General features: G+C 46.9%; 1 protein-coding gene across 1 annotated transcript in view; it reads right to left on the bottom strand.

Moving 5' to 3' along the window:
- Positions 1–13770, bottom strand: part of LOC106502935 (plasma membrane calcium-transporting ATPase 4-like) — a gene marked incomplete at its 3' end in the record, with an annotated part of 57264 nt that overhangs the window by 25526 nt on the left and 17968 nt on the right.

Below are 13770 nucleotides of genomic sequence, written 5' to 3'. Positions count from 1 at the left end.
TCTCTCTACTTCCATTTTAGCATTGATAAAATGGGGATAATAATGGTAACCCCACTTAAAATACTTGACAAGATTTTAAGATAATTAAATAACCTCTGTAAAAGCACACAGTGCTGCCACATAGTAAGCACTCAGACATAATTATTATGGTTATTGTTCAATGCTATCAATCAGCCCATTTCAACCGCTGGGTCTGGAGTCACTAGAGGCCTGCTCACCAGAGAGTGAGTGGCGATGCACTGAAGTATTTCCCTTGCTTCTGCTTAAGGAAGAAATGAACACCCTAAGGTCACCCAGATTAATCTCTACTCCAGTGTTAGAAACGATTCCCTTCTTACTGTTCCCTAAAGCGCCTACTCTCTCTTATATGAAACTGGGACCTAATTTGTGATCTCCACCATCAAAGTGATTGGCATGCGGTCTCACAATCTCACAAACACCTTTAAAAAAACAAAAGACTATTTAATTGTGGCTGTGCCGGGTCTTCGCTGCCGCGTGTCGCCTTTCTCTAGTTGTCGCGAGCAGGAGTCCCTCCCGGGCTGTGGGACAGAGGCTTCGCCTCACGCTGGCTTCTCCCGCAGTGCGGCATAAGCTCCAGGGTGCGACGGCTTCAGCGGTTACGGTGGGCGTGTGGGTCTAGCTGTCCTGCAGGTGGGATCGTCCCAGACCGGGGGTCACACCATGCTCTCTGCACTGGCAGACGGAGTCTTAGCCACTAGACCACCCCGGAAGCCCAATCACCTTTTTTAATGTGCGTTTGCTCAGTCACTCCGTCACGCCCCACCCTCTGCAACCCCATGGACTGTCACCCACCAGGCTCCTCTGTCCCTGAGGTTTTATAGGCAAGGATACTCGACCAGGTTGCCACTTCCTAACCCAGAGGTTCTTCCCGACCCAGGGATCGAACCCAATCTCCTGCATCGGCAGGTGGATTCTTTACCACTGCACCACCTGGGAAGCTCACCTTTCTTAATAGCTGTTTTCATCCCCTTTAAACAGTTGAAGAAGTGGAGGCTTCAAGTCCTACAGCAAACTGAAGTCCTAGAGCCATCAAGCCAGGCCATGAACCAGGTCTGCCTGCCTCCCTCCACAGCTCCTGCTCTCAGCTCTTGCGTGGACACTTCTGCATCAGAGAAGAGCAGGAAAGTCTGCACACGGTAGAGGGGAGAGCAGGTGTGGCTGAAGTCCACACGCCTGGGTTGGGCTCTGCACACGTCCTCCAGCAATGGCGCTCATCATTTGGTGAGCGCGGAGCATCCAGTGAAGACTGCTGTGTGCCATGCACTGCTGACTTACCTTCACAGATAGGAAAACAGAGGGGCACTTGTGCTCAACCCCCGTAAGAGGCGAGTTTCACTTTCATACTATCTGTTGCTTTTCTTTTCCTCCTGTTTCTCAGAGCCTCAGTTTGCTCATCTTTAGATAGGAATCAATATTCATTCCCATTTAATTTTCTTCAATAAATGAGTCACTACTAAGTTCCAGATCTTGTTTTAAGCATAGGCATGTAGTAATAAGAGAAACTGAAAATTTTAATGTCTACTTTGTATTTTATATGAAATTATGAAGATTAATAATTCAAAATGACTAACAGCATCTACTCAATAAATGGTAATAGCTATTACTTTCTTCTGTGTCACAGCCTGAACCTTTTTCAACTGCCACATTTCCTATTATCTTCATTCTTTTCTTTCTTTCCATTTTCATCCCCCCTACTAGTTTGGAAGTTACATTGTTCCTAGTTTTTGTGTTAGTTTAGAAATCTTAAGAATCCTAGAATGTATGTTTAACTTAGAAACTTCTGATAATATCTTGAACCTCTTCCCAAACTACACTAGGAGCTTAGAACACTTGGACTCTATCTTCCAATTTATATGCTATTGTTACTGGCAATTTTAGTGTGTAGCTTCATTTTATCGTTGGAAATTAAGACACTGTTATCCTCATTTTCGTTGTAATATTTAGACTTAGCACCATGTTTACAGTTTCCTTTGCTCATCATTCCTCCTTGAACCTTCCTTTTGGGTAATTTTTCTTCTTCTTGAACTGTTTCCCTTAGAAGTTGCCTTCGTGGAAATCTCACTGGTAGAAACCTGGTTTTGTTTGTCTACAAAGGGCGTTATTTTGCCCTCATTCTTCACAGATTTCCACTGATGACAAAATACTGTGTTAGCAGGTTTTTGCCTCAGAACTTTGAAGATACTATTTCACCATCCTCTTGCTTTTATTGTTGAAGTTGGAGAATCTATTGTCAGTCTAATTGTCTTTCCCTTAAAGTAATTTATCTTTTTAGTTCCTTCAAAAATTATTTATCTCTGGTATTTTGTAGTTTTATTATTGTGTGTCTAAGGAATTTTACGTATCCTTCTTGGGAGTCTTTAGGCCTCACAAGCGCATTAATAAAGATTATACCTCATCAATTCTTAGACCATTGCTTCTTTAAACATTGTCGTAGGTGCATACTGGAATCTTTTTGCTCTGTTCCCAGCGTAGGCGCACTATGCAACCTGGGCCAAATCTGACCTGCTATCTCTTTGTAAATGAAGTTTTACTGGTGCACAGCCACAGCCATTCATTTATAGATTGTCTGTGGCTGCTTTACAGCAGCAGAGTTGAGTAGTTGTAACAGAGACCGTATGGACCACAAAGCCTAGCACATTTACTATCTGGCCAATCTCTGTTCTGTATTCTGTACTTCTATAGTTCTTCAGCATTTTCCATCTTCATTTCTTCCATCTTCCATTGTCTATGTAATTACTCAGAAATATTTTACAACTCATTAATTTTATCTTTGGCTGCAAAATACTATTTCAAGCAATTCATAAATATTAATTTCTTTTATTGCATTTTTTTCATTTTTAGATGTTCTCTTTGAATATGTGCCTCAATTGAGTTTCCTATCCCTGTATTATTTCAATACTCTATTTCTTTCAACATATTAAATATATTCTATAATTTTCTATATTCAATAAAGCCGATGTTTGCAATTTTTGTGGGTCTGATCTGTGAAGTATTATTTTTGCTCTTCAACCTCACTTAATCAGAGAAATGCAAATCAAGGCCACTAAGAGATATCCATAGACAGCATCACTGACTCAACGGACATGAATCTGAACAAACTCCAGGAGATAGTGGAGGACAGGGGAGCCTGGCATGCTGCAATCTATGAGGCCACAAAGAGTTGGACACGACTTAGCAACTTAACAGCAACAACAAAGAGACACTATTTATACCATTCAGTTGGCAAAAATTTAAAAGTCTGATGATACCAGGTACTCTAAGGACATGGACCAAGAGCAACTCCTACACTTACTGCTAGAAGCAAAACCACTACAAACATACTGGGAAACAATCTCTCATTCTCTTGTAAAGCTGAATATTCACATACCAAGACCTAGCAATTCCCTTCTGAGACTTGCACAGGAAAACATGAACAAGGAAGTCTGTGGTAATCCTGTTCTTTATGGTGAAGAAGGGCGATAGTCTCCACCAATAGAATAGTTCGTAAGGTAAAAATGGAGGAACTGCAGCTACACTTGACAGGGACAAACTTAGTATCACAATATTGAGTGAAAGTAAGCTCCAGAAGACTGTACACAGTATTTTTTTAATAAAGAATATGAAGATTAAATAATATATTTGGTTAGGCATACATAGGTTTATGAAAAGAATGGTAAACACAAAATTCTGGATAGTGGTTGAGATAGGTGATAAAGTAAGGGGCTAGCATAGAAAGGGCGCATGCTGCTGCTACCGCTAAGTCGCTTCAGTCATGTCTGACTCTGTGTGACCCCACAGACGGCAGCCCACCAGGCTCCCTCGTCCCTGGGATTCTCCAGGCAAGAACACTGGAGTGGGTTGCCATTTCCTTCTCCAATGCATGAAAGTGAAAGTGAAGTCGCTCAGTCATGTCTGACTCTTAGTGACCCCATGGACTGCAGCCCACCAGGCTCCTCCGCCCATTGGACTTTCCAGGCAAGAGTACTGGAGTGGGGCCCCTTTGCCTTCTCTGAGAAAGGGCGCATAGGTGGATGCAAAATATGGGTGGGATCTCGTTTCTGGACTGGGTGACGAGTTCAAAATTTTTGGACTGGGTGGTGTCTTCAACAGGTACATTAACACATTAACATAAATAGTAAGAGAGAGGCATGCATAAACCAGTGAAGAAAATATATTATGAACCATTCATTTTTGTGCCTCAGAGAAACAAAAGGAAAATAAAAACTGAGGCAGAGATCAGAGAGAGAAGTGTTTCCACTATTTCTGCCTGCAACGTTTTTAATCTGCATGATCAAAGACAGTCATGGGTCCACCAAAAGTCAGCAGCTCCTAGGTGCGCCCTTCTGTTACCGATTTCACAGTCTACAACTGCCATTTACCACCACAGTGAATACACTGCATTTGACCATGCTAGCTAATAACATTATCAACCAAAGCAGCAATTCTGATTTTCGGGGGTGGGGTGGTATGCAAGCAGGGCAGAAGGTCGGATCTGCATTATTCCTCTAGAGACCTGAGAGCCAGAAAGCAGGGCTCCGAAAGAAGGCGGGAGGGAGAGCTCAGCAGGGACCAGCCGGGGACAGGTGAAGAGAGGCATTTCATCTCACAGTGCAGGGAGATAGCAACCGGGGACAGAGGAAGCGAAGCGCCAGTGTTCTCTGGGGCGCAGAGCGAACTGGCTCAGGGGAGCCCCACTAAGACTCCGGGTCCTCCGCCGCCACACCCTCACCCAGGCAGGAGGCTCCGCAGGGCGGGCCCCGGGGTGGGGGCGAGGAGCCGCAGCGCCCCAGCCCGAGCAGGCCCCAGCCCGCTTGCCTGTCTCGGGAGGAGCCCCGGGGAGGCCCCTTGCCCGGGGGCGTCCGGGGCAGCGGATGCCTGGCGCTCCAAGCCCGGAGCAGGCGGGCGGCCCCACCCTCTGTGGCCAGCGGAGCCGTGACTCACCGCGGCCCGCCCAGGACCTGCTCTCCACCTCCCCTCCGGCGCCCCCCAGGTCCCCACCCACCATCCTCGGCCTCCCCGACACTGCGAGCTCAGCCCCGTTCCTTCCAGCCCTGATCCGGAGCTGCCCGGACCGCCGGCTCCCCGCTCTGCCCCGCATGGCCAGGGCATGAACGCAGAGAGGAAGGACAAATATCGGGGCAACTCTGAGATGTTAGCATGAAAGGCACCTCCCATCCCAGTGGAAGGGAAGGGCATGGCAAGTTGGAGAGGCTTTAACACAGGACACTAAGGTACACAGAACACGAGGGTACAGAGTGAATGACTTTCCATCTGTCTTGGGATGCTGTTGCTGCTGCTAAGTTGCTTCAGTCGTGTCCGACTCTGTGCGACCCTATGGACAGCAGCTCACCAGGCTCCTCTGTCCACAGGATTCTCTAGGCAAGAATACTGGAGTGGGTTGCCATTTCCTTCTCCAGTACTGGGATGTGGGAGACCTGAAACAGAAGGGCCACACATGTGGGGAACCAGAGTCGTAGAGTGCAGTGCAGCCTGGTCAGGGTCCAAGGGGGATTGCTTGGACTCAGCTTTTTATGGCCTGTAAAATTGAGGGAGTTGAGTGATAGCCCCTTCCAGTGCTGATATAATGTACTGTTGTGTGTTAGCTGCTCAGTCACATCCGACTCTGCAATCCATGGACTGAAGCCCACCAGGCTCCTCTGTCCATGGAATTCTTCAGGCGAATACTGGAGTGAGCAGCCTTTCCCTTCTCCAGGGGATCTTCCAGACCCAGGGATTGAACCCAGGTCTCCTGCATTGCAGGCAGATTCTGATATAATAGGATTCTAGGGGTCGCTAAGAGTCGGACACGACTGAGCGACTTCACTTTCACTTTTCACTTTCATGCATTGGAGAAGGAAATGGCAACCCACTCCAGTGTTCTTGCCTGGAGAATCCCAGGGACGGGGGAGCCTCGTGGGCTGCCGTCTATGGGGTCGCACAGAGTCGGACACGACTGGAGCGCCTTAGCAGCAGCAGCAGGGTATGTAATCTTAATCAAACACTGGTTCCTCTTGACATCTTCAGGAACACATCTGAGCTCTAACAGTGGACTATCACACGTGTATAGTGCTTTTAATTTCTCAGAACACTCCTGTTTAGAGTCTACACTGTCCTCCTAGATTATTAACAATCCTTATGGTTAGAAACAGATGACAAATGAGGTTCAAAGGTTAAGGGGCTTGCTCAAAGTCATGCTGTTAGCTAGTGGCACGGTCAAGAGAGGAACTCAATTAAGGAGCTCTTTTTAATGGCTCTAGAGTTCCAGCTTTTTCTCCCACTTTGAACAAATCTTTCACACTTGCTGCATCTCACCTTCCACCCACAGCATAGGTACAGCACCTACCCAAGGAAGAGGGTTCAAATTTTAGATGAGCTGGGAAAAGGCCTTCCTAACCTCAGAGGAGTCAGGTGAGGAGGGGCTTCCTCATTCAAGAATCTTTGTAAATAATTATATATTTGTAGGCCCTCTACCTTGTACAAAGTACAAGTATCTCATGTGATTCTTGTAATGACCTTGGAAGGTATTCAAAATTCTATTATCTGATATTTTAAGGAGGATGAAAAAGATGAAGTTCAGAAGCTGGGTGACACGTGTGATGAGAACACCCAGTCTGTTATCCTCTGTTAGGGCAAGAGGTTCTGGAGTAACCAGAATAAAAACAGAGTAACAAAGATCCCCCTATTTTGTAATGGAAACCACAGCATCTCCCTCCATTTCCCTCATCTATCTCCCTAGATGGGAGGAAGGAGGAAGGTAAGGGATGAAACCTCCTTAGGAAAGAGGAGAGTGCAAGGGAGAAACCTCCCTATGGGCCAGGGGACAATAGTGGAAGGCTTCCCAAGCCACATGGGGAGGTGGCACCAACTCACGGGTGAACCTAAGACTTCATGCCCAGCCCTCGAGCCTACACTGAACATGTACCAATATTATTCGGATAAGCCTACACTCATCATGATGGTCATCAAGGCTCTCTGTCACTCTTAAATGTATAATTGCTGGTTGGTACAACTTTTAAGAGGCTGACATCTCAGGCTGTCATTTCAAAGCATCCCAACTGTTGAGGGGTGCTGAGCTGCCTACCAAAAGCACAGGGACTCTGTCTCCATCAGAGGCACTAGACCCCATCTTTGTCCCCAGCGCTGGATTTGCTAATTTTGGTGGTGGTGACAGCCTCTTGCTCTTCCTAACTCCTTTTTCTCTGTCCCTCCCTGACCCAGGCTCAGATGATTATTTAAAATCAAACAAAACAAAACAGTTTCTTTCCTTTAAACATATACCCCGAGATAAAATAAACTCAGAGAAAGAAGACAGGAAAGGCCATTACCGTTCTTTCAAACCAGGGGGCTACTGTAAGGGCCCAAACTCAGCAGGAGGAGTCAGCTGTTCTGCCACTAAGAGTAACTCCACTCACAGCTTTATAGGAGTATTCCACATCTTCCAGAAAGCCCTATCCCTAGCTGAGTCTGTGTAAAAGCCACTTTACATTTTTAACTCTTACTTCAAACACAAATGGGCCTGAACCTTCATGTGGGATCCAAACACACAGAGAGAAGGAATTTTCAAAGGCAATTCAAGGGTTCCAGGCTTTCTCCCTCTCCTGATCTTTCCATCCCAGGTTCAGACCCCTGTGCCCAGCCCAGGTTGGCTCCAGACTGTCAACTTTCAAGGCAAAGGGTGCAAGCATCAGTATTTTAATTTTCCTTCCAAAATCACATCACTCTTTCACCTCAGGTTGCCTACTACTATCAGATTCCAAGAACCATATTTGTGACTGACTTGTGGCCAGTTCCTGAGGCTGTAAGAAAATGCTCATGATATAGTATTGAGCTGGAAAACATCTGAATCAGAAACTTGATATTCAAATTATTCCCAGTTTTGTTTAAAAAATGTGTAGAGTCACCTACATATATAAAAGAATAAACATACCAGAATGTTAACAATTATCTTTGGATTTACGGAAATCTTACTTCTCCCTTAAGGAAAGCATGCAGGATTCCCCTAGTGGTCCAGTGCAGGGGACACTGGTTTGATCCCTGGTCTGGGAGGATTCCACATGCTGCAGGGCAACTAAGCCCATGGGCCACAACTCCTGAGCCAGCACTCTAGAGCCCTGAGCCCCAACTACTGAGCCTGTGAGCCACAACTACAGAACCCCACACACCCTAGAGTTTGTGCCTTGCAACGAGAGAAGCCACCACAATGAGAAGCCCCCACTCACTGCAACTAGAGAAAGCCTGCACGCAGCAACAAAGACCCAGCACAGCCAAAAAGAAATTAATCAGAAAAAAGGCATGCAAACCAGAAAGTAGGAGAAACAAATTCTATGAATGGGTATGCAAAGAAGGTTCTGCCTGCTTAGGGTAACAGAGAGGCAAAGTTGCCTAGGGCTCGGACAGGATGATTAAGGAGCTGAGTGAGAAACGGCCCTGACTTACACCAGGGCACAAGTTAGCTCCCAGTTAGACAAAGGACTCTCGGATCAGCCAGCCCTGGGAGGCCTGAGGTACTGCTGTTTACAGCAGCAGTGCATGAGATAAGCGGAGTAAGTTAACGGGAGAACAGGCACTTCACCGATAGGATATAGCTGGGATCCTAGGTTGCCTCATGTTGTATTTACTCCAACAGTGTGAACTGTTTTGTGACCAAAATACTAACAGAGGGTGGACAACAGAAAGAAGTGCAAAGGGAATTACCAGCCTTGCGAGGATCTTAGATGGAGCCCTGAGCTCCCTACCGTGTAGTGGCAGATACAGTTATACCAAGGAGGCCCCAGGGAGCCTTCCAAACTCCCGGCAGGCGTCCAAGGAAAAGGAAGCTGGTGAAGAGCGAAGGCTTCCTCAGGCAGGGCCTTAACAATTCTTGGAGGCCAAGTCCCTACGCAGTCTCCTGGGCACTGGCCGCTGCTCCCACTCGCATCCCTGCCACTGCCTCCCAGGAGGATCCCGTCCTCGTCTCTGCACCTAAGCTCAGCTGAGCTGCCGCCCCATCCTAGCTGCCTCTCCCTCCACCCTCCGAGGTTTTGTTTTCCTCATTCGAGGTCTGCAAATTAACATGCCTGCATGGGCCAGGCAGCCACAAAAACGAGCGAAGCAGCCTGAGCATTAGGCAGCAGGGAGAGGAGGCGTCTGTGGCAAACGGGAACGCAGACGCTGTCTGAACAGGGCAGCGGTTACTTAGATCCTGCTAACTGTTGCCATGGAAAAAAGGTGGAACTTTTGTGAGAGCTTCCACTTTTTGAGAAGCAAGAAATTTGGATTTCTATGGTGAATCTTATTTTTACCATTTGGTAACCAACTATAATTAATCTGCACGGTTGTTTGGGCAGGAGGAGGCAGAGAATTGGGAGTTAAAATCTCCTCGAAATATGTTTAGGCCAAACTATTCATTTTACACATGAACAAATGGAAGCCCAGATTTATCCTTAAAGTGATAGAGCAACTTAAATAGTTGAAATCCCAGGTCTCCCGACTTCTAATCTGTAATTTGTCCTTCTAGACTACCCTGTCCATCATTAGGAGTCCTTTGCAATTATTCAGCATGACATGATGAGATGCTGAACAGGGATGATGACCCTGGGAAGAAAAAAGGTAAACTCTGCTGTGATCTTGACTCTAAAGAAAAATTTTCTATTTGCTTATTCAGTTATTCAACCACCCAATGTTTACTGATGATCATCCAGTAAAGAACCAAGGTTCTCTTCATCCAGTAAAGGTTCTCTTCATCCAGTAAAGGTTCTCTTCATCCAGTAAAGGTTCTCTTCATCCAGTAAAGGTTCTCTTCATCCAGTAAAGAACCAAGGACTTTACTGCGCTGTGCTTAGTCGCTCAGTCATATCCAACTCTTTGTGACCCCGTGAACTGTAACCTGCCAGGCTCCTCGGTCCATGGGGATTCTCCAGGCAAGAATACTGGAGTAGGTTGCCATGCCCTCCTCCAGGGGATCTTCCCAATCCAGGGATCAAACCCAAGTCTCCCACACTGCAGATGGATTCTTTGCTGTCTGAGCCAGCTAGGAAACCCAAGAGTACTGGAGTGCGTACCCTATCCCTTCTCCAGGGGATATTCTTGGCCCAGGAATTGAACTGAGGTTTCCTGCATTGCAGACAGATTTTTTTTACCAGCTGAGCTACCTGGGAAGCCCAAGAACTGTGCTAAACACTGGCTAAACAGAGGCAGAGCACCAGTCCTGGCTCACAGGCTACGCGTGGGCTAAGCGGATGCTGCAGCCAGAGCTGACAAGTTGATCTACCCCAGCAACCACGCTGCCATAGGCCTGCCCACATGAACTCGGTTACGACTCACATGCTCACTTTTGCTGAAAGCATCTCCTATCACAGGATGCCATCGCTGAGAAACTAGGAGGCGGCTGGAGAATCTATCTCCTCCATTCCAAGAGAGCCTGGAGCACTTAAGTAATCCACTGCCACGCCCCTTCCAGCTCAGGAGAGCAAATCTGGTTCGTGCCTTACCTTGGCCAGGCTGGCACTTCACAACAGCTGAAGTCTCTGTGCGGGTGCGTGCTGGAGAGACAGGCGGCGATCCCAGACTGGGACTGTCCTGCCTGTTTATTAAGCAGCCTGCTCAGTTCCAGGGGCAGCTGGCAAATGATCTGTCTGACCAAAGAGCGATGGCATCCTCAGGCCGCAGCTGCTGCGAGCAAGCAGAGCACTGTCGCCCATTCTGGCTCCTACAGGAGAGTTCCCAGCTCGGGGCTCCCAGCATCTACCTGCCGGGGGAGGAACGCAGGGCAGGAGCAGACAAGAGGGGACTGTAGCTCTCCACCTGCCGCTCCTCCTCATTTTGCCAGGACTCTTGCTGTACAAGGGTCAAGCACGATTTTGGAACTGCGGCCACGTGGAAACAAGAGAGTCCTCGGTCAGCCTGTGAAGCCATTTGGTGGAGAGCTAGCTGTAGGAAGCGGGGGCCTCCGGGCCTTTTGGTGACTTGGGGACAATGGGCTCTGAGCCCAAAGCTTAGCAGGGAGCAGGTGGGCAGGCTTGAGCCAGCATCCATGAAGGAAGGGAGAACTGGAGGGATGAAGGGGTGAAATCAAAAGGCAATGAGGACCTACTTCGGGCCAGGCCCTTAGAACACGGATCACTCTTTATTAATAAATAATCCTCTTTTCCAGAGAAAATCAAGTCCAGTCACATGAAAAATTTGTCCATGGTCACAAGGATGGGAAGGCAGACTTGAGCCCAGTTCCATCTGACTCTCCCAAACCTGGGATTGGGAACACTGTCTGGGTGACTGGGGGCAGAGGGCACTGCTATGCAGAAAGCCATGGGAAGAAATCCAGGATTTGCTAAACTGAACCTTGGGGCCAAAAACCCAATGGAAATTAGCATTATTTTGCCTGGCATTCTCTGTCCTGTTTCAGTAAGTGAATTTTCTAGTGTTAGGGAAACGTCCTTTCACCTGACCTCTTCACAGGGCTAAGTGTCTTGGATCAGGTGTACAGGACAGGAAACACAGATGGAGATAGAGCTATACCATCCTTTAGAGTCCGCTATGTTGAGGGACTCTTCCTAAAGTCCCTGTCAAAGAAGAGTTGAGTTAGGGATCAGAGGCACACCCAGAGGGCTATCCTAGTCATTTCAGTGGCCCATTCTCAACAGTTAGAATGTTACCCTTTTCCCTCTGACCAGGGGAAGCCCGGGGTACACAAGATACTAAAACGAAATCCATTTGATGATGTTTTGATTGAGCATTTACTATGAGCCACATACTGTTTTACGTGGTATATGTCAGTGAACAAAAAGACTAAGATCTTTGCCCTCATGGAGCACACCTCACAGCAGAATCAACATCAAATAGTCTTCTTTGGTGAATTTTGGTTAATGGGAAGGGTCTTACTGTCAGACAGGCTTGGGTCAAACGTTGGCCCAGCCCAAACCAACCAGAGGACCTCTAGGCAAGACGCTTGGCTTGCTGAGTATTAGCTTTCTAATTTATAAAATGAAAACAATGACATGTTGTAAGGTTGGAAGAGAATACAAAATGCCTGGCATATAGCAGGGTTCAAAAAAGGTCTTCTTACCTTTCCGGGCCCACCTGAACATGCACATTCTAATACAAATGACTCATCTCTTTAGGGGCTGCAGCAGGGCGTCACCTCTATGACATCCGTAGGGACAGTCTTCTGTGATAAACCGCATGGTGGGTTTGCATCCGTCTAAGGTCAAGGACTTCCCCTCGAGAAACATCTGCTCCCACCCACAGCCACTATTGGAGGGACAGGCCTGGGTGTTCATGATTTGATTAGTCCACACTCTCCTCAAGCAGGCCACACAGATCAGAGATAATTAGCAGGGATGGACATCAGATCTGATCTGGAAATCAACATCTCTTTATATCTGGGCTGAGAAACTTGAGTTAATTTACTTTGCAAAGCTAAGCAGGAAGGTCATCAGTCTGGACACTGAAGCTGCTGCTTGGTGAACCACGATGAGAGCTGTGCGTGTGGACTGGGGGGCAGAGGAGAGATGCTGTCCACACGGAAGGTGCACTTCTTGCTGCTAATTCTGTGATATTTCTCTGTGACCTACTAGAGCGCCCTTTTGCTTTTTTGGACTGGTTTCTATTCTGCAACCAGAGAATCTCTAAGACAAATCCAGTAACTGTCTCAGATGGTGGCTGTTGTGACATAATTTGAAAGCAGCATATTTAGTCGACATTCAATAAATGCTGTCAAATCTCTCCCTGTTCTTGTCAGCCAGTCAGTCATTTAGCAGTAGAAAGAGTAAATTCAGAAAGAGGCTAAACTAGGGCTGGACCTCAGCATGTGTTTTATGAACATCTTTACTAATCTGTAAAATGAAGATAATACTAGTACTGACTTCATCGTCAACTAAGAATATTAAATGAGATAATCCACATTTAATATCTAGCACATAATCAGACTATTACTTTTTACTGTTGTTATCATTTAAGATGCAACAAGTGTTGTTTTAGATCTTGATCTAGGCAAGGAGAGAAGACAGGTTAAGAGCAGCATCTGGAGTGGAAGTGAGAGATCAGAGAAGGACGCACTGGCGAGGGGGATCAGAGGACTGGGCAGCAGAGAGGGCTGAAATGCGAACTGGAGGACGAGGAGGGGGCACTGGAGTAGTGAGCCTTATGTGCATCCAGCACTTTGGCGTTTACCCAACGCTGTCATCTACCATATCTCATTTGTCCATCACAATACTTTACAGGGTAGATAAGGAAGGATGATCTTATGTACACTTCAAAGATGGGAAAGCTGGGGCGGTGCTAAGATGGCAGAGGAATATGATGGGGAGACCACTTTCTCCCTCAAAAATTCATCAAAGGAACATTTCAACGCTGAATAAATTCCACAGCACAACTTCTGAATGCTGGCAGAGGACATCAGGCACCCAGCAAAGCAGATCATTGGCTTCAAAAATAGCAAACCTCTATGGGTGACCCTCAATGTGGAGAAACCTTTCATCTTTAACCTAGATGCTTTCTCATCAGTGCTGTATTGATGGAGAAGTCCTGAGGCTAGGGTAAAAATAAAACTGAAAACCAGAAACAAGAGGCTTAAGTCCAAATCCTAAGAACATCAGAGAAATCCTGAATCCAGGGAACATTAATCAATAGGAGCTCATCAAACGCCTCCATACCTACAGTGAAACCAAGCACCACCCAAGGGCCAACAAGTTCCAGAGCAAGACATACCACGCAAATTCTCCAGCAACACAGGAACACACCCCTGAGCTTCAATATACAGGCAGCTTAAAGCTACTCCAAAACCATTGACGTCTC

Source organism: Capra hircus, chromosome 16, assembly GCF_001704415.2.
Source record: "Capra hircus breed San Clemente chromosome 16, ASM170441v1, whole genome shotgun sequence".
Classification (NCBI taxonomy): domain Eukaryota; kingdom Metazoa; phylum Chordata; class Mammalia; order Artiodactyla; family Bovidae; genus Capra; species Capra hircus.
This window is presented reverse-complemented; position numbering and strand designations above follow the sequence as displayed.